Consider the following 20,949-nt stretch of genomic DNA (forward strand, 5'->3'; position numbering starts at 1 on the left):
CACTGCCCTATATAATTTTAAAGACCTCCATCAGGGTCACCCTCTGGAGCAAAGAATTTGTTCAATCTTTTGCCATGGTTCTACCTTCTCATTTCTGTTATCATCCTTGTAATTTTCCATTCCCTTTTTTATATCCTTTTAATAATATTTGAGAACAGAACTAGGCACAGTACTCAAGGTTTGGTCTAACTTTGCTTCAACATGGTTAATGTTTTTCCAAACTAGCAAACCATGTAAGCTTATTGTCAGGCCAGTGAGAAGGTAAGTGCCTAAATTAAGTGGATAGGACTTGGGGGCTGAGGGTGTTCGAAGGTCTGGGGATGGGTTGTCTAAGTTTGGGGGGGCTCAGGAGTCAGATGTCGTGAGTTGGAGGGCAGGGGTCAAACGTAGAAGGTTGGGGGTTCAGAGGTCAGTGGGTCAGTGGGCGTCAGAGAGCAGAGAGTCAACGGTCAGGTATTCGGAGGTTTGGTGGTCAGGGTTTTGGAGTTCGGGGGTTCAGAGGTCATTTGTCCAAATGTCGGGAGTTCAGAAATCGAGGGGATTGGAGGTGAGGTGGATCAGGGGGTCAGGTCTTGGGAGGAGTCATACCTCAGTCGGAGGTCGGAACACTGTGGCGGATGTTGGGAGGATGTTGGACCTCGGTGGTTTTGAATCTTGGAAGGTGAAGTGGGGTGGAGGGGGGGTGGTGTTTTGCATCAGGCCTGTGGGGGAGTTGGAGCAGATCAAATATGGTCAGTTTGGGTCAATGAAGGCTCAGGCCGAGTGAGAGCAGGGTCGGAGCGGGTCAGGTTGGACATGGTCGGGCCTATAGAGGGGAATGTGGTTGGGTTGGGACACGGGTATGGAGGGGGGTGCTGTTGGAAGGGGCCAGATCATAGATCATAGATCATAGAATTTACAGTGCAGAAGGAGGCCATTCAACCCATCGAGTCTGCACCGGCTCTTGGAAAGAGCACCCTACCCAAGGTCAACAACTCCACCCTATCCCAATAACCCAGTAACCCCACCCAACACTAAGGGCAATCCTGGACACCAAGGGCAAGTTATCATGGCCAATCCACCTAACCTGCACATCTTTGGACTGTGGGAGGAAACCGGAGCACCCGGAGGAAACCCACGCACACACGGGATGTGCAGACTCCGCACAGACAGTGACCCAAGCCGGAATCGAACCTGGGACCCTGGAGCTGTGAAGCCATTGTGCTATCCACAATGCTACCGTGCTGCCCAGATGAAGTTAGGGGGGGCTCGGGTAGAGTCAGGTCATCGGGGGGGGGGGGGGGTTGAGTCAGGTAAGGGGTAGTAGCCTTTTTGGGTCAGGGCAGGTGGTGGTGGGTGTGAGATGCATGGAGGAGGTCAAGGCATGGGGAGTGCCATGGGCATCGGGTTAGTCTGAGTACCCTGAGGGCCTTGGGGGTGGGGGGGGGGGGGGGGGTAGTCTCGTGGGATGCCCAGAGAAGGTTTGTGCTTCAGGGCAAGTACATGCAAACCCTCATGTGAAATTCCAAGACGGGTTCCTCAGCTCATATTTGGGGTGTACCCTTCCCATCTGACACTGGGGAGCTGGGATGTTACGGCCCCACATCTCTTTTATTCAGTGTCTTGTTGGTTTGTGATGTAAGTAGTTAAGGAAAGAGTAGCTGTACTGTACAAATCAAGGTAGTCTGAACTGTGTAAGATGATCTTAACCAAAGCAATCATAGGAGCTACGCAATTGGCCCCGGACGCAGGCTTGGTGAGTCAAGAGAGAATACAGTGCTCCCAATTGTGAGAAGATAACCTGCGATTTAGAAGTAAGCATGGTGGGACAGATTGGCAATGACTGCTGAAGCATGCACCAGTGAATGTTTTTAGGGAGTGAGGAAGAGGAAGAAAATGAACAGAATTAGAAGAGAAAATAAAAACAAACTCCCATTCCCTGGGACTGGCTGTCTGTCTACCCAACTGGGTTTAACAAGGACATGAGGGAAAAAGAAAGATGGTCTGAGGTACAACAAACACTTGGATATTATGTTGAAGTTGTGTAGACTCTGATTAGACTCCAACTGGATTCTTACATTCAGTCCAGAGCAGCACACTGTCGGAGGGATGTATCAGCCTTGAAGCGGATGCAGTATAAAATGATAGTTGGGCTGAAAGGGTTAAATGAGGAGGCAGGTTTGCATTTCTTTGACTTTAGAGGTGCTTCACTTGAAGTGATTACGGTGATTAAAACACTTGATCGGGTAGATGGAAGGAAATCCTTTTCTCTGGAGGGAGAGAGCATAAGCTTACAATTCGAGTTTGGCTGTGCAGGGGTTTCATCTGGAAGCCTTTATTCCCACTGGAAATCTGGAACTGTCTTCCTGGCAAGCTCTTAAAGGTGGTTGGGGGGGGGGTCAATTGAAAATTGCTAAACCGGGATCACTAGATTGCTGAGACGAGGATATTAAAGATTATTGAGGGAGATAGAGATACGAAACATATCATGAGACTAACTCGAAAGCTGATTGGCCTCCACCTATTTCTATGGCTCCTTCTTTTGAATGAGTTATTAGTTACTGGCATGATTATGTTTTCAAAAGCTAGATGCTTAGAGGAGGAAGAAAAGGCTCAAGGAGGCACAACATTCTTTAGTTTTTAAAAAATTTTAGTGTGTCCAATTATGTTTTTTTCCAATTACGGGGCAATTTAGCATGGCCAATCCACCTACCCTGCACATCTTTTGGGTTGTGGGGTGAGACCTACGCAGACATGGGGAGAGTGTGCAAACTCTACACGGACAGTGACCCAGAGCCGGGATCGAACCTGGGACCTTGGCGCCATGAGGCAGCAGTGCTAACCACTGTGCCGCCCATTCTTTAGTTTTGATGTTGTCAGAAAAGATGTTCGGGCAGAAGACTGAAGATGCACGAAAGAGGAATATTATGCAGGGCACTGTATTTGTACTTCAGAAAGAATCAGGGAGAGATGTTCACTTGTGTACTACTAATCAAAGCCTTATCAATAGAGCATGTGAGAACCAACAATGGAGATGGAGATGGAGAAAGAGTGTTTGGAACCTCGCGTTGAAAATATTTTCAAAGTTACAGAGGTGGAATGGAAAAAAAAAAGGGTGCTTCTTGTGTGATTAAGCATTGTTGTTTGTGATTGCACAGAGAAAATTGTACTTTTGTTTATTTTAAGAATAACATGGATGTTAACATGACATTGTCACTGTCGTGTTAGGTACACTGGTATAACACTAGCTGCAACTGGATGCAGCATAGATCAAAAAGATACTCCAGGCCTTGAAGCTAGTTCATCAGGTTTATTGAACTAATAGCACGGTTAGCACAGTTCTTTGTGAGTTCGACTCTCTGCTAACTTAAGTGTGGTTACTCTGTCTGACTGAACCAGACTAGCTCTTAGCCATGTGGTGGAGGTGTGAGATTGTAACAACACCCTTGACTGACTCTCTAGATGTTCATCAGTGGAAAGAGGCAGAGTGCCTCGTGTCTTTTCTAGTCAGATCCAACCGCTGAGTGTCCTGCCTGCTTATTGGTCATGTCCTGTTCAATGTGTCCATTAGCTGCTTATCTATATCATTATGTGAGTGTCTGCATATCATGACAGGCACCACCTCAGCATTTTGTCCAAATTGTTTTTATATAGCATTTCAGAATGAAACACCATTATTCCAATGAAACACATCTCCAGACTCCGTGGCCTGGGCCCCGGCTCCTCCCTCTGCGACTGGATCCTAATCTTCCTAACCCACAGGCCACAATCAGTAAGGATAGGCAATAACACCTCCTCCATGATCATCCACAACATCGGTGCCCCACAAGTCTGTGTCCTCAGCCCCCTACTATACTCCTTATACACCTATGACTGTGTGGTCAAATTTCCCTCCAACTCAATTTTCAAATTTGCTGATGACACCACCGTAATGGGCTGGATCTCAAACAATGACAAAACGGAGTATAGGAATGAGATAGAGAATCTGGTAAACTGGTGCAACGACAATAATCTCTCCCTCAATGTCAACAAAAACACAGGAGATTGTCATCGGCTTCATGAAGCATAGTGGAAACATGTCCCTGTCTATATCAATGGAAACGAAGTAGAAAGGGTTGAGAGCTTCATGTTTTTAGGTGTCCAGATCACCAACAACCTGTCCTGGTCCCACGGTGCTGGCACTATAGTTAAGAAAGCCCACCAACAACTCTAATTTCTCAGAAGACAAAGGAAATTTGGCATTTCAGCTACAACTCTCACCAACTTTTACAGATGCACCATAGAAAGCATTCTTTCTGGTTGTCTCACAGCTTGGTATGATTCTGCTCTGCCCAAGACTGCAGGAAACTACAAAAGGTTGTGAATGTAGCTCAATCCATCATGCAAACCAGCCTCCCATCCATTGACACTGTCTACAATTCCCACTGCCTTGGAAAGCCAGCCAGCATAATTAAGGACCCCACGCACCCCAGACATACTCTCTTCCATCTTCTTCCGTCAGGAAAAAGATACAAAATTTTGAGGTCACGTACCAACCAGCTCAAGAACAGCTTCTTCCCTGCTGCCTCGTATTAAGTTGATCTTTTCTCGACACCCTAGCTATGACTATGACATAATCTGTAGTCTCTCCTTCCATATGTACGGTATGCGTTCTCTGTATAGCATGCAAGAAACAATACTTTTCACTACATACTAATACATGTGACAATAACAAATCAAATCAAAATGATATGCAGCTGCTACAGATCTTCTAAGGAGCAACTACCAGGCATGTATTCTCAAAAGACAGTATCCTTTTACGAAAAGGTCTTCGGGATCGGGAAGATACAATTTGTGGCTTGTGCAAGTCCAAGTTACCATTGCAGTCTACCTGAAATCGTAAAATGCAATGCCGATATAACTTTAAGAACCATCAGCTCAGGCAATGCTCACATAACCTTTTAATGGCTAAAATAGCATTAGTTTAAATGTTAATGCTTATTTTGTCCACCACAGACGGAAAATATGAAATAACTGGGAATAAACTGGGGTACAGGGATCACACAGCTACTGCACTTAGACTAATCAAATGCAATCTTTTCCACTGCTTTCATTCTGTCAACAAGGTAACTTTAAACTGTGCCTGCTGGCTCGAGAACTCTCGAAACCTGCAGAGTCAACAGAAGCTAAATCATGATGGAATGGGACTGACACCTCACACACAGCCCTTCATTCAGCCCCAATTGCTTTGAAATGGATTCAAATTTAATCTTGAATGCAGTGCAACGGATCTGTTTTGAGGTGTATTTTTTTTAGTAATGAAGTTGTATCTGTTATGAAAAGAAAAATAAAAGTTGTTTGCTTGCTTAAGGCCAGTAAACTTATGATTAGTTACCACTGAGTCACACATAAATGCACTGAGTTGTGTGCTCAGAAGCCATTAGAAGAATAAACAAGGCAAGAGAAGCTTGTAGATTTCTGCAATATATCTTTAAGTTCACCTTGCTGAATGTTTAAATATGTCAAGCACCGAGCTATTTTGAGGACGCTTGTGAGTCAAGATGTTTAATGCAAGTGAGTAACAATGAGCAAATCATTCTGGAGGTGAATAATCGGAGACAGTCGCTGTTTTATTAATTAATTCCATTTGTTTTTTTATTAATTCAGGACAGTGTAATCTTTCAGCCTAGTGAGGGGGCAGACTGGATGGTGTAAATGGAGGCCATTTGCCTAATTGTGCCTGCACCTGTCCACAAGCCTACAAGCCCTTAACCCTTCAAATATCTTTCCACTTCCCTCTTCAGAGTGCTTCCTCCACCTTTTCAGGCAGTGCACTCCAGATTATAACAGCTTGCTATTGAAAAGTGTTTCTGTTCATCTGGCCCCTGGTTCCTTTGTCAATAACTTTAAACTGTGACCTTTGATTACCTCCCTTTCTGTCACTGAACACGACTCTATGAAAACCGTTTGTGATTTTGAAAACATTTATCAAATGACCCACTAAACCTCCCCTGCTCTAAGGGAAACAATCTCAACATCTCCAATCTCTCCACATAACCAAAGTCCTGCATCCCTGATACTGTTCTAATAAATGTGGCCTTGACATCCCTTCTAAAGTGTGGTGTCCAGAGCTGGACACAATACTCCAGCTGAGGCCTAACCATTTGTTTACAAAAGCTTACCTGCTCGGTTCTGCACCCTCTTGCCCAGATTTTTAGGCCTCTGACCATGTTAGAACAGAGGCAGGGAGATTTTAAATTGGCAGAAGGGACCCAGGTTCAGGGTTTCCACCTCCAATTCCCGTCTTGTGGGTTTTTTTTATGGCCACGGGGAACAAACCTGTACTCGACAGTCCTGACCTTGTCTATTTGATTGTGGAGGTGGTTATTGCAGAAGCCCTGCTATTTGCATGGAGTCAGGCCTGTTGTGATATGAGGTGTAGTTCACGGCGCTCAGAGGTATCATGAACCAGAAAAAGTCACCAGCTCCTGAAGTCCTTCAAATAGGCAGCTTTGAAATGCTAAATAAATACACTGGGTCTTTCAGCTGCAATAGTTAGATGATCTATTTTAAATTAGATGTGTTTTCAATATAGTGATTGATTATTGGGCTCTATCCTGTAATCTGGCCGTTACTTTGATAACTATTGTGTTTTGACATGTATTACAGTACTTTTCCCAGTGGAGAAAGTGTCATAATGCATTCAAAACAGCAGAAAAGTGTGCTGTGAAATACTCTTATCATATTTTGGACTCAGATATGCATGTTCAGAAATCTTTAGGTTTGAGGAAAATGCCCTGCTGTTGAGATTTTTAAAAATCTAAGCAACATGTTACACTCTATTTAATTGAAACCAATTTGCTTTGAAATGTTAATGAAAGAGCAGCTGCAGCTTATACAAAGACTATATGGTATTTCAGTTTCAATTTACTTCATTGTTGACATTTCCCAGGATTTGTGATTTTACGATTACTTTGCTGAGTTTCAAAAATGCTCAGAACCAATTATCACAGCAGTGGATCAACATTGACATTTTGACTGACAGTTTTAAGAGGTTATTGAAGGGTAATCCCTCTTTGATGTCATAAGTAGATAAATGTTTGTTTTTATAACTGATTGACCATTTGATCGGTCTTACTTTTTTGAATGGATTTTATGGATGAGAGCTTTTTTTTCAGCGTGCTGTGTCCTTGAATTTGACAGTTTGATTAGAATGATAGAAGATTTTTTTCATGCCCATTTTAAAGATATCCTGAGATCTGCAAATAGTGGATAGTGGGAGTATTGGGTATGGTGGTGACATGGCTGTATTGGCAGCAGGAAGATGACACAGGGGCATGGATGGGTGAGGGGGGAGGTGATGGGTAAAACTTTGAGGCCCTGATATTGATCATTTAAAATGTGTCAATGTTGCAGTAAACCGAGCCAGGTATACCACCATGTTGGTCTGGCAATCCCCCACCTCCAGAGTCGGCAGACACGACTTCATCCCTCCTCCACCTCTCCAGAACAAAATTATGATGAGTTGGGGTCCTTTTGAAGGAGATGAGTCTGCTAGGTCAGGAAGTTTCCTGACTCTTGCTGCCCGCCTCCTTCACAGAAGGCTGGCCCCATATCTTTACCTTGAAAAAGCCAAGAATCCAGTATGTTTTCATTTTAATAATTTTCTCAACTTTTCCTGGCACCTTCAAATGTTTGCTTACATGCAATCCCCAACGTCTCCCTGTTCTTGCAACTCTTTAAAATTGTACTGTTTTGTGAATTTTGACTGGCTTCCCAGCATTCAATTTGGGGGTACATCAAAAATGTGCTGGGGAATTCCTCTTGGAGGTCCCAGATGAGGATTTACATAACAATTGTCCAGAAGCGCTAACTTCTCATGGGAAATTGTGTTCCACTGGGAACCATAGATAGAACGATACAGCGCAGTACAGGCCCTTCGGCCCTCGATGTTGCACCGACATGGAAAAAAAAACTAAAGGCCATCTAACCTACACTGTGCCCTTATCATCCATCTGACAAAGCGATTTAGATCGCTATCTTTGGTTAGTCCTACCATGTTACATTAGTATTTACTTGAAAGAGTTAGAAGAAATAAAAGCACCATTTGAAGCACCCAAACAGAGTCCGGCACAGGACACGTCCCACATCCCCAATGTGACCCCCCAGCGACTCTCCAACTGAGCACACACCCCTCCCACAGTATTCCCCACCCCTGACCCCCCCCCACCATACATGATCTCCCACCGCCCCCCCCCCCCCTCGACATGACCCCTCGAACCAGATCCAATACAACCTGATTGGACCACTCCCACCAACCCAACCTGACTCCCACCCTCTCCTGACACAACCCAGTCCCTCCAACCCAATCTGACCCCAATCACTCCAACCTGACCCCAACTCCATAAGCCCCGGTATTGAATTCCCCCATACTAGTTGTCCAATGCGCCGCATCATCGGTAACTCCATCCTTGGTGTCCAACCCCCCGATGCAACCCCATTTCCAACTCCCCAGTGTCCGAACCCTGCACCCCCTAATATCCAATCCCATCAAACCCCCTTCCGACCCCCATTATCCCATTTTTCACACCCGCATCCTCCCATGACCCAGCCCCATGTCCAAACCCCCTATATCTGACACTCCCATACCAACAAACCCAGCTCCCCAATGTATGGCCCCTCCACCACCGATATCTGACCCTAATATCCCACAATGACCCCCAGTATCTGACCCCATGATGTGTGACCCCACTGATGTTTTAACCTCCTGATGTCTGACCCCCAGCCATGTGTCCAATCGCTCCCTCCGATGACCAATCCCCTTTCCACCTCCCATCCCCCAAATCCCACCCATTTACCTTAACCACTTACCATTTCCCTGGCCTCTTATTTTTATTTGGACCTATAAATTCACCTGCTTTGCGGCAGCGAGTGCTGTAAAACAGGGGAGTGGCCACCTTTGCTCCACTGCTTTTGATCTTTGATGCTGTTCCGGGGTACACACTACGCTCCTTGAATCTCACCCGACCTGAATCAGGTGAAACAACTGTTCACCACTATTCTCTGTTTTTTTCTCTTTTAATCAATTTTATATCCATGTTGCCACTGCCCCCTGAATGCCATGGATTTTAATATTGCTGACAGGTCATTTGTGTTCTACTTAATAAAAGACTTTTGAAATTTCACATGCAGAATTTCCACACTATCCTCATCGGCTCCATCAGTTGCTTTATCAAAGAACTCAATTAAATTAGTTAGTCGCAATTTTCCTTTCACAAATCTATGCTGGCTGTCATTTATTAATCTATGTATTTCCAAATAACGATGGTTCTTAGAATCTCTCGGAATAATGACCCAGATATTTTTAGTGGTATTGGTGGCAGAACTGGCATCTTCACCATCATGACTCCACTGAGAATGACAACAATTTCAGGAGTCCACATATGCGCAGAGTAATGTTGAAATGGCAGGAGCTGACAAGTCATCCCACAATTCACCAAAACGTACACTTTGTGGTACTTCCATCTTTGCCAACCCTGAACAGTCCCCAGACTGCAATCAATTAGAAACCTTATGAATTGGCAAAACGTTCCATTTTTACGTTGTTAGTCTTGCAGTAAAAACCCTTGAAAAGGTTGGACCTCACTGATGGGAGGGTTTTAAACAACTTTCCAACTTTATAACTACTGCTAAACATTCTCAGTGGCCCTGAGAAGCATATTTCAAATTTGTGGGAGTTCAAACTTCCCTGTAATAATCAAAGCATTCTACGCATTTAGCATTGCGCATTTTATTTTAGCTTTTATCTCAATCAAATCATAATCATTTACTTCACGACCGGAAAATGTAAATTAAAAGTGAAGGATAATCAATGCTTTTAACTTTCTGGTTTGCTTTCTGTGAGAATACGTCAATGTGATTGACTGCTTCTTCTGCTTGCTGTCATCACTATTGCCGCATGCCAAGATACCCAATTGACTTGGTATCAGATTTAAAGCTGCTGTTGACAAAGAGGGCGATCGTGCCACAGAGTTTGCTCGCGGTGTGTGGGCAACTTTCTTTGAGGACAGTGCAAGTGCTGTTGTATTTCTGGTGAGCGCAAAAACTGGGACATGGGGCGGGATTCTCCCTTGGCCTACAGCGAAATTGGGCGGAGAATCAGTTCCCACGCCAGAATCGAGGCAGCAGTGTCAATGCGTACCAGAACACATGTACAGTAGACACTGTTTGCATATCTTCAGCGGGCCTGATCCAGTATTCTCCGGGGCCTCTGCGCTTCTCCTCCTTCGATGGGCTGAGTTCCCGTCGACGTGGTTCACTTGTGGTTTTAAAAATCGTGAAACTAGTGTCATGGGTGCTGAGGGAGAGAGAGGAGGTAGGACACAGAGAGGAGCGACTGTGGGTTGCAGGACATTGGGAGAGCTGGCTGAGGTGGGGTGGGGGGGCCCTGTGAGCACTGGGGGAGTGGGGGAGGGCCTGTGAGCACTGGGGGAGAGGGGGGTGACGGGGGAACAGGCCGAGTGGCCGGGGTGACCCCCATGGGACTGAGGCGGTTCTCAGGCATGGGCCGCCATTACCATGGCTGTGTTGCTGCGAACCCACTGAATGTGGCACCTGGTTCTGCAGAGTGGCACCAACTGATATGGGTGCCCCAACACTCCACCCTCGCACCCTACCCTCCGCCACAAACCCCCCACACTTGGCTGCCACCCAACGGCGGCCCACTCAGTGCAACAGCAACAGTAGCCCCTAGGAGGGCTGCGCTGCGTACCTCCAGTATCAGGGATGGATGCCATGGGCCCTCATTGTACCGTCCACTAACAGGGCCAGGGGTGTCGGAGATTGGGGGTGGGGGGGAAATGCGTGGGCACAATCAGCAGCGGCAACCGGGGCCACAATATAGCCCATTGGACCTGGTTGGGCATGGGGCTATGCATCATGCTAACATGTCGGCCTTTCATCCCCTGCAGACAATGGATATTGGAATTCACCAGCAATGGTGGCCTTCCTGCTAGTTGCCACAGTCCTGGGGATGCCCTGTCGTTGTACGAGCTGGAGCTGCTCAATGTGGAAGATGCTGCAGCAGCAGAGTGTGCCAAAGAGGGACAGGAGGCAGCCGCTCAAGATGGAGAATCAGCCATCCAAAAGGCCAAGGTGGAGGAGGTGCCAAGGAGGCACCGCATGAGGCCTCGTGTGTACCGCCACAGCCTGTCATTCGAGGACCTACCGGACCAGGCATGCCATCGAAGACTCCGGCTGAGCAGACAGTGTGGCATATCTGTCAGATGATAACACACCTGGCACTGCGGGGGTTTGGGAGAGGATTCCTGCTCCCGGTGCCGGTCGCCCTGAACTTCTACGCAACGGGGTCTTTCCAGGGGACCTGTCCGGGATCTCACAGATCTCAGTGCACAGATGCATCCGTACCATTACGGAGGCACTACATGCCCAGACAGGGGCTGGTTTAGCACAGTGGGCTAAACAGCTGGCTTGTAATGAAGAACAAGGCCAGCAGCGTGGGTTCAATTCCCGTACCGTCCTCCCCAAATAGGTGCTGGAATGTGACGATTAGGGCTTTTCACAATAACTTCATTGAAGCCTACTTGTGACAATAAGTAATTATATTAGTAGACAGCTCAAAGTGGACCGAGCCCACCAGGCTGGCCGGGAGGCGGGATTCACACCATTGCCAGCATGCCCCAGGTCCAGGGGCTGATTTACGGGATGTATGTCCCCCTATGAGCACCAGCAGATGAAAGGCCACTCTACACAAAGCGAAAGGGGTTCCACGATGAACGTACAGCTTATAAGACCAAAAGACATAGGAGCAGAATTAGGCCACTCGGCCCATTGAGTCTGCTCCGCCATTCAATCATGGCTGATATTTTCTCATATCCATTCTCCTACCTTCTCCCCATAACTCCTAATGCCCTTATTAATCAAGAACCTATCTATCTCTGTCTTAAAGACACTCAGTGATTATATGTGACCATCAGCTGCGCATCATACACCCCTGCACCTGATACTCGGGCAGTGTGCACGACGCCTTCATCCTGTCTCACTCAATGAGTCCTGACATGTTTAAGATATCCCCTATGGATGGCTCCTGGGTGACAGGGGTTATCCATTGTGGTCGTGGCTGATGACACCCATCCGAGGTCACAGACCGATGGGGAAAGCCGCTACAACGGCGCCCATACTGCGACCTGGAGCATGTTCGAGCGGTGCTTCAACCTCCTGAAGAAATGGTTCAGAAGTGGACTACTCCACTTCTGAGATGCTGAGAGGGTCGCCCACATAGTGGCGGCCTGCTGTCCTCCAGGATGAACATCATGCCTTGTTCGACGAGGAAGATGCGGAGGAGGGCGAGGATGGGCTGGACATGGGGCCCAGGCAGACACGGGAGGCTGCATGACATGTGTGCCAGGGCCAACGTGCAGCGGATGCTCTGATTGCCTCCAGGTTCACCGAGGGGGGTGGGGTGTTGTTACCTCTGACCACCTCCTGCCTGCAACCCCCTCCGTGATACATACCTGTCACACTACAGGATGGGTGCCCTGGGGCAGCAGTAACAGTGTGTCTGGTCCATGGGATGGAGGATGATGACAACTTGCTCTTCGATGAGCTCTGGTGCTCCTCATCGTTTGACAATGTCTGACTCCTGCTTACGGTAGCACCTTCCGACGACCACCTAGGTGATCCATGCATGTAAGCTGGCCATTCCATCACCCGGTCACATCAGATCCCTGGGGTGATGGTGGTGGGGACGGTCAGAGGAGGGTGGGGGGTGTATGGAATCCAGGCCACCCACAGGGTCCGCCCATTCCCCCCCAAAATGTCCGCCCATTACCCCCTCCGAGGCTTCCCTGCCACCTGGTGCTGGCAGTCCTGGAGTCCTACTCTAGTGTGGCATGGACTCGCATGCTCGCGGCCATGAAGCACAGAGGGTGTTGCGCCACATAGGGTGTTGCGTCACATCAGCCAGTAACTGCGCCATCTCCCTCTGGAACTGGGCCACCTCCATCTGTGTCTGTGCCACGTTGACCAGCGCCTGGACAATGCCGCAGATATTCCCAGCCTGCTGTGACTGGGCCACGCTCAGCAGCAACACTGCGATGTCCAGGTGGCTCTGACACATGGCTGCCTGTGAGGCGGCAACCCTATCCTAGGCTTTGGCCAGCGCCTGCACAGAATGCCCCAGGCCTTGGACAACATGCTGATCCATTGCCATGACCATCACCCTCAATGCCTCCACCACAGTCCCCTGTGTGGTGTTGCTCTGGGCAGCACACATTGTCGGCACCACCTCCTGCTGCAGTTGGACTCCTCCAAATGCACCTGAAGGTATTGAATGCTCATCGACAACCCCTCATGCAGTCCCTGGCTGCATCTCCACTATGGATGGAACTGTCTATTTCAGAAGCCTGTATCCGTCTGGACGGCAGCTAGTCCCTGGAGTCGGCCCGCCCTCCAACCGCCCAGTCCCTCGGGTGTTCCTACCTCCACCTGCTGTAACGGATTAGCTGTGTGGTAGCTGCAGCAGGTCCTGTAAGGCACAAGACAATACCCATGATTCGACCTGGAGCTGGGGGTAATGGGGGTGGGTGTGTGGGTGGGGTCCGGGGGCGGTGGTGTGGGGATGGTGTAGGGTGAGGGTGTGGGGATGGGGGTTCTGCAGGCTGTGGGTGATGTAGGGTGTGGGTAGTATGGGGTTGAGGGTGGTGTAGGTATTCAGAGGGGGGTGATACGTGTCATAGGGAACTGCAACTAAGCGGAGTCTCACTTCCTCACCCACAGCCAAACTCCACATAGGCGTGTTCCCTTTCCTCCAAGCTGCCGACCATGTACAGGGCCCTCTACTCTGCCACGGTGAGGGGCCTCAGATCCGGCGCTCCCCGTCCTGTCTTCTCCCACTCCCGGCGGTTGTGCATAGCATTCTCCTGGGTGTGAGGGGGGTGGGTGTAGAAACAGGTGACAGTGTTAGACAGTCTGACTCATGAGCCCAGGGGGTGGGTAGCTGATGGCCTCAGTGGCCAGGGCTCCAGCCATGGCGGCCGATATGGTTGCCAGCACGTGGGGCAGGGTGGGGATTCGGCCGTCCTCCGGGTTGTGGGGGGGGGGGGCGGGGTAGGGTTATGGGTGTGTGGCATGGGGGTTGATGCCGGGGCACAGTGCTGCCTACCCACCCTGGCCGCCCTGAGGAGGTTGTGCAGTTTTTTTCTGCACTGCTGGCCAGTCTGGACTATGTTGCCCACGGCGCCGACTGCCTCTGCTAACTGCAGCTAGACAAGACGAATAGCGGCATCTGGCACTGCCTTCCCGGGAAGTGGTACAGGGTCACCCGCCTCTCTTCCACAGTGTCCAGGAAGGTCTCCAGCTCAGCATCTGCGAAACATGGAGCTACGCATCTTGCTGCCACCTTGTTGGCTGAGATGGTGTGTGTGAGGAGTGAAGTGTGTATCTACGGCTGCAGCTTGTCAGCCTCCTGAGTGCCAATCGCGAAACCGGTGAATCCGGCACCGTTTCTCATTGGAATCAAATGTGTTCCACTTGGTGCTTGTACCAGCCCCTTAGTAGTAGCAGAATCGGTCCAGGTATGGCATCAGTTTTGTTGTTGTGAAAGTCGGCGGATTCTGCATTGACGTTAATATTTTTCTCAGAAACAGAGAACCCTGCCGATGGTCTTTTAATCTTTCCTTGTCACTGATGTTGAGCTGACCAACCTGAAGAAGCCTTGCCTTCAATTCTAATTTAAGGAATCCATGGGGATAAGGCAGCAGAGTCGAGTTGATGAAGTTCAGCCCTGATTTTATTAAATAGTGAAACAGGCTGGAAAGGTCTACCCCTGCACCTATTTCTTATATTCTTATTCTCTCCTGCTGCAATTATTTTTATGTTCATCGCTGTGGTGCAAATCAAAAAGCCATGTTGTATTTTTCCTTCCAAATTTGCATAACGGGGAAAGAAAACGGTGGCAGAAGTATACTGCGTGATTTTATAGTTGCAACGGCTACATCTATTGAAACAGGCCACTTCGCGGAATGAAACACCTCATTTCACAGGAGCATTATAAAGCAAAGGTTGACACCATGCCACATGAGGCGATATCAAGGCGACTGGCCAAAAGGTTTGTTCAGGGAAATGTGACCAAATGTCACAGCATAGACATTATCTGTACATCAATGCAGTTGTGATTAAAATTACCCCATGACTAAAGCTAAAGTCTGCAGTCAATATTAGTTAATGGGTAGCAATTTAGTGCCTCAGCGTTAATGTAACATTAAAGCATGTTGCCCACGTTCCCAAAAGTTCTGCTGAGTCCTAAAATCAAATGTTAATGTTTATTGAGATACTGAAGGATCAATTCTGTAAAATTGACCTTGATTCTCCACGAACTTCAACTCATTCTTCATGTGACAGCCTGTGTTCTTTCCTGCACAATGGCCGGCATTTCTGATAACACCAACCCCCTTCCCCCAGTGCAGCCCATCCCCCAGTGCAGATCATCCAAAGATGTGCAGGTTAGGTGGATTGATAGTTCTAAATTGCCCCTTTGCGTCCAAAGGTTAGGTGGAGTTACGGGAATAGGGCGAGGGAGTGGGCCTGGGTAGAGTGCTTTTTTGGCGGGTCAGTGAGAACTCAATGGGTCGAATGGCCTCCTTCTGTAGGTATTCTTGACACTCTTCAAACTTCTATGGCTCCCACTATGCTTTGGCCTTCTCCAATTCCCTGTCCATCCTTCTGTCATACAATTTCCCAGTATTATTTCAAAAACCTTCACATCTGAGATTGTTTTTACCTTCTTCAGTCTTGTTCACTTACTATTTTTACTTTCTTTCCCCTCGGCATCCTGAAGAACCCGATAAAACTGGAGGTATTGTTGTCATTGCTTTTAAGAGCTTCTAAGTGTCAAGTGAAAATAAATATTGCACATTCTTGCCTTCGGCCACTCAGAATGTTACCCATTGTAAAAGTCTCCATTTTTCCACGAGACAGTGTGCAGGGGTCCAACAAGGAACAGAGCAGGAGATAAGAGTACTCTGAGGCTCCAAAGATGTGCAGGGTAGGTGGATTGGCCAGGCTAAATTTCCCCTTAATTGAAAAAAGGAATTGGACACTTGAGGAAGTCAGGCCGAGGAGCATTCAGGGAAGAACTAAGGTGACCTGAGGCCAGAGAATGATGTCCGTTCGAATCCATGGTTACCCCAGGTTGTATGTCCACTTCCAGTAGCAGATCTACCGCAATCTCATCATAGCTCATCAAGAAGCATTGATAGAAGTATTTTTCACTATTTCTGTGCAATCCACGGCTTAATTGTCCCACTTGACAATTTAAGCTAATGGAAAAATGTTCAGCAGATGTTCAGGTGTGGTGTTATTTCTGATTCTTGTTATCAGGATGGATGTTGTTGTGTTCACAAAGACCACAGAAGCTAAGTTCAATAACAAAGCTAACATTTATTACACTACTTATTAAAGCTCGACCACTTAGTCCTATAGTAAACAATAATCTAGTAATCTAGAATCTACACTCAACTAACATTAGTCTCTACTATAATTGTGCTCTGGGGCGGGATTCTCCCCTACCCGGCGTGACGGGGGGTCCCGGCGTAGGGGAGTGGTGCCAACCACTCCGGGGTCGGGCCTCCCCAAAGGTGGGGAATTGTCCGCACCTTTGGGGGCTAGCCCCGCGCCGGAGCGGTTGGCACCAGAAGACTGGCGCAAAAAAACGGCGCCAGCGGCGGGCTAGCCGAAAGGCTTTCGCCGGTCGGCGCATGCGCCGGCGGTGACATCAACGGCCAGCTGCCGCTGATGTCACCACCTGCGCATCCGCGATGTGGGTTTCTCTTCCGCTTCCGCCATGGCGGAGTCCGTGGCGGCGGCAGAGGAGAAAGGAAAGAGTGCATCCAGGCCACTGACCCAGAGTCTGAGCGGGGCCCCCGATTGCGGGCCTGGCCACCGTGGGGGCACCCCCTGGGGTCCGATCGCCCCACGCCGCCCCCCAGGACCCCGGGGGCCCAGTCGCGCCGCCGATCCCGCCGCCACCAGAGGTGGTTCAAACCTCGGCGGCGGGAGTGGCCACGCGGCGGTGGGACTTCTGCCCATCCGGGCCGGAGAATCGCCGCAGGGGCCTCGCCAATCGGAGTGGCGTGATTCCCGCCCCCGCCAATTCCCGGGTGGCGGAGAATCTCTGCCACGGCGGGGGCGGGTTTTTCGGCGGTCCCAGTCGATTCTCCGACCCTGCTGGGGGTCGGTGAATTTCGCCCATGATCTCTCTCACTGCTCCTGAGCTCTCCTCTGCAGCCTTCTCCCAGAAGTCTGTGAGTCAGTGCTTTACATAGTTCTCCATCTAGCTCCATCTACTGGTCAATTATGATATGACATTAAACCTTTGTATTCTGAACATTTCCCACAATGTCACAGATGGTTTCCCAATGATCCTTCAGTTACGTTTAGTCATTTCACACTGATAGCTCAACGGAAAAATCAAATGAACTTAGAGTAAAAATATGTTTCTAATATGTGATCTAAGTGTAATACGCACCTGCCCCCCCCCCCCCCCCCCCCCCAACCGTCCATACAAGTATGGGAGCAGGGTTATTTAAAACCGTTGTGGACTGTTGTATCCCCAACCCAGGGGTAAAGAATCCCATGCTCAAGGTTATGAGACAGAGCCAACGGTGGAACCAGTGAATTTTTCAGTGTTGGTGGAGGAAGAGCTGGAGCCACAAAGTAAAATTGCTGCTTACGAAAGGGGGATCTTTCAGGAAAAGGACTTGTGTTTCATTTGAACACGCAGAAGGAAGGCAGCAGAAGGCCACCATCAGCATTCTTTTCCGTCATCACATTGCTCATCGAAATTGAAAATGGGAGTCTCCTACCAGCAACTGAAGAAGAAAGCTCAAGATCTGAAAGAGTTGGTCCTGTCGAGACAAGTCAACATATTTTACATCACTAATGATTCTTTTATGGTTGTAATATTAGAGTTCTGAAGGAAATATCAGCAACACCAAGGGACCAAATTCTAAATATCCCCAAAAATGGAACCAGGCGATTGTGATGACAATTAACCCGGGCAGGTCACTAGAACAAAGAGAACAAAGAACAAAGAACAAAGAAAATTACAGCACAGGACCAGGCCCTTCGACCCTCCCAGCCTACGCTGATCCAGATCCTGTATCTAAACCTGCCTCCTATTTTCCAAGGTCTACTTCCCTCTGTTCCCGCCCACTCATATATCTGTCCAGATGCATCTTAAATGATGCTATCGTGCCCGCCTCTACCACCTCCGCTGGTAAAGCGTTCCAGGCACCCACCACCCTCTGCGTAAAAAACTTTCCATGCACATCTCCCTTAAACTTTCCCCCTCTCACTTTGAAATTGTGACCCCTTGTAACTGACACCCCCACTCTTGGGAAAAGCTTGTTGCTATCCACCCTGTCCATACCTCTCATAATTTTGTAGACCTCAATCAGGTCCCCTCTCAACCTCCGTCTTTCCAACAAAAACAATCCTAATCTACTCAACCTTTCTTCATAGCTAGCACCTTCCATACCAGACAACATCCTGGTGAACCTCCTCTGCACCCCCTCCAAGGCATCCACATCCTTCTGGTAATGTGGCAACCAGAACTGCACGCAGTATTCCAAATGTGGCCGAACCAAAGTCCTATACAACTGTAACATGACCTGCCAACTCTTGTACTCAATACCCCATCCGATGAAGGCAAGCATGCTGTATGCCTTCTTGACCACTCTATCAACCTGCGTTGCCACCTTCAGGGTACAATGGACCTGAACTCCCAGATCTCTCTGCACATCAATTTTCCCCAAGACCCTTCCATTGACCATATAGTCCGCTGTTGAATTTGATCTTCCAAAATGCATCACCTCGCATTTGCCTGGATTGAACTCCATCTGCCATTTCTCTGCCCAACTCTCCAATCTATCTATATTTTGTTGTATTCTCTGACAGTCCTCCTCGCTATCTGCAACTCCACCAATCTTAGTATCATCTGCAAACTTGCTAATCAGACCACCTATACCTTCCTCCAGGTCACTTATGTAGATCACAAACAACAGTGGTCCGAGCACGGATCCCTGTGGAACACCACTAGTCACCCTTCTCATCTTTGAGACACTCCCTTCCACCACTACTCTCTGTCTCCTGTTGCCCAGCCAGTTCTTTATCCATCTAGCTAGTGCACCCTGAACCCCATACGACTTCACTTTTTCCATCAACCTGCCATGGGAAACCTTATCAAACGCCTTACTAATGTCCATGTATACGACATCTACAGCCCTTCCCTCATCAATTAACTTTGTCACTTCCTCAAAGAATTCTATTAGGTTTGTATGACATAACCTTCCCTGCACAAAACCATGCTGCCTATCACTGATAAGTCTATTTTCTTCCAGATGTGAATTGATCCTATCCCTCAGTATCTTCTCCAACAGTTTGCCTACCACTGACGTCAAGCTCACAGGTCTATAATTCCCTGGATTATCCCTGCTACCCTTCTTGAACAAAGGGACAACATTAGCAATTCTCCAGTCCTCCGGGACCTCACCCGTGCTCAAGGATGCTGCAAAGATATCTGTTAAGGCCTCAGCTATTTCGACCCTCGCTTCCCTCAGTAACCTGGGATAGATCCCATCTGGTCCTGGGGACTTGTCCACCTTAATGTCTTTTAGAATACCCAAAACTTCCACTTCCGTATGACAACTTGACCGAGAGTATTTAAACATCCATTTCTACCCTCAACATCAGTCTTGTCCCTCTCCTTTATGAATACCGATGCAAAGTACTCATTAAGAATCTCACCCAATTCCACGCATAAATTTCCTCTTTTGTCTTTAAGTGCGCCAATCCTTTCTCTAGTTACCCTCTTGTTCCTTACATACGAATAAAATGCTTTGGGATTTTCCTTAACCCAGTTAGCTAAAGATATTTCATGACCCCTTTTAGCCCTCTTTATTGCACGTTTGAGATTCATCCTACTTTCCCGATATTCCTCCAAAGCTTCATCAGTTTTGAGTTGCCTCGATCCTATGTATGCTTCCTTTTTCATCTTAGCTAGTCTCACAATATCACCCCTCATCCATGGTTCCCTAATCTTGCCATTTCTATCTTTCATTTTCACAGGAACATGTCTGTCCTGCACTTTAATCAACCTTTCCTTAAAAGACTTCCACATTTCAAATGTGGATATACCCTTAAACAGCTGCTCCCAATCCACATTCCCTAGCTCCTGCCGAATTTTGTTATACTCTGCCTTTCCCCAATTCAGCACTCTTACTTTCGGACCCATCCTGTCCTTGTCCATGAGTATTCTAAAACTTACGGAATTGTGATCGCTATTCCCAAAGTAATCACCGACTGAAACATCAACCACGTGGCCGGGATCATTCCCCAATACCAGGTCCAGTATGGCCCCTTCCCGAGTTGGACTATTTACATACTGCTCTAAAAAACACTCCTGGATGCTCCTTACAAACTCTGCTCCATCTACGTCTCCAACACTACACAAATCCCATTCAATGTTGGGGAAGTTAAAATCTCCCATCACGACCACCCTATTGCTCTTTCTATAATCTGTCTGCATATTTGTACCTCTACTTCATGCTCGCTTTTGGGAGGCCTGTAGTAAAGTCCCAACAATGTTACTGCACCCTTCCTATTTCTCAGCTCTACTCATATTGCCTCAGTGCTCGAATCCTCCATCGTGCCCTCCTTAATCACAGCTGTGATATCATCTCTGACGAGTAATGCAACTCCTCCACCCCTTCTACCTCCCTCTCTATCCCGCCTGAAGCATCTATACCCTGGGATATTCAGTTGCCTGTCCTGCCCTTCCCTCAACCAAGTCTCAGTAATACCAATATTCCCAGGTACTAATCCAAGCCCTAAGTTCATCTGCCTTACCTGCTACATTTCTCACATTAAAACAAATGCACCTCAGACACCTTTGCGTTCACCATCTCTTCCCTG

The sequence above is a fragment of the Scyliorhinus canicula genome, chromosome 21 (genome assembly GCF_902713615.1).
Source record: "Scyliorhinus canicula chromosome 21, sScyCan1.1, whole genome shotgun sequence".
Lineage (NCBI taxonomy): Eukaryota > Metazoa > Chordata > Chondrichthyes > Carcharhiniformes > Scyliorhinidae > Scyliorhinus > Scyliorhinus canicula.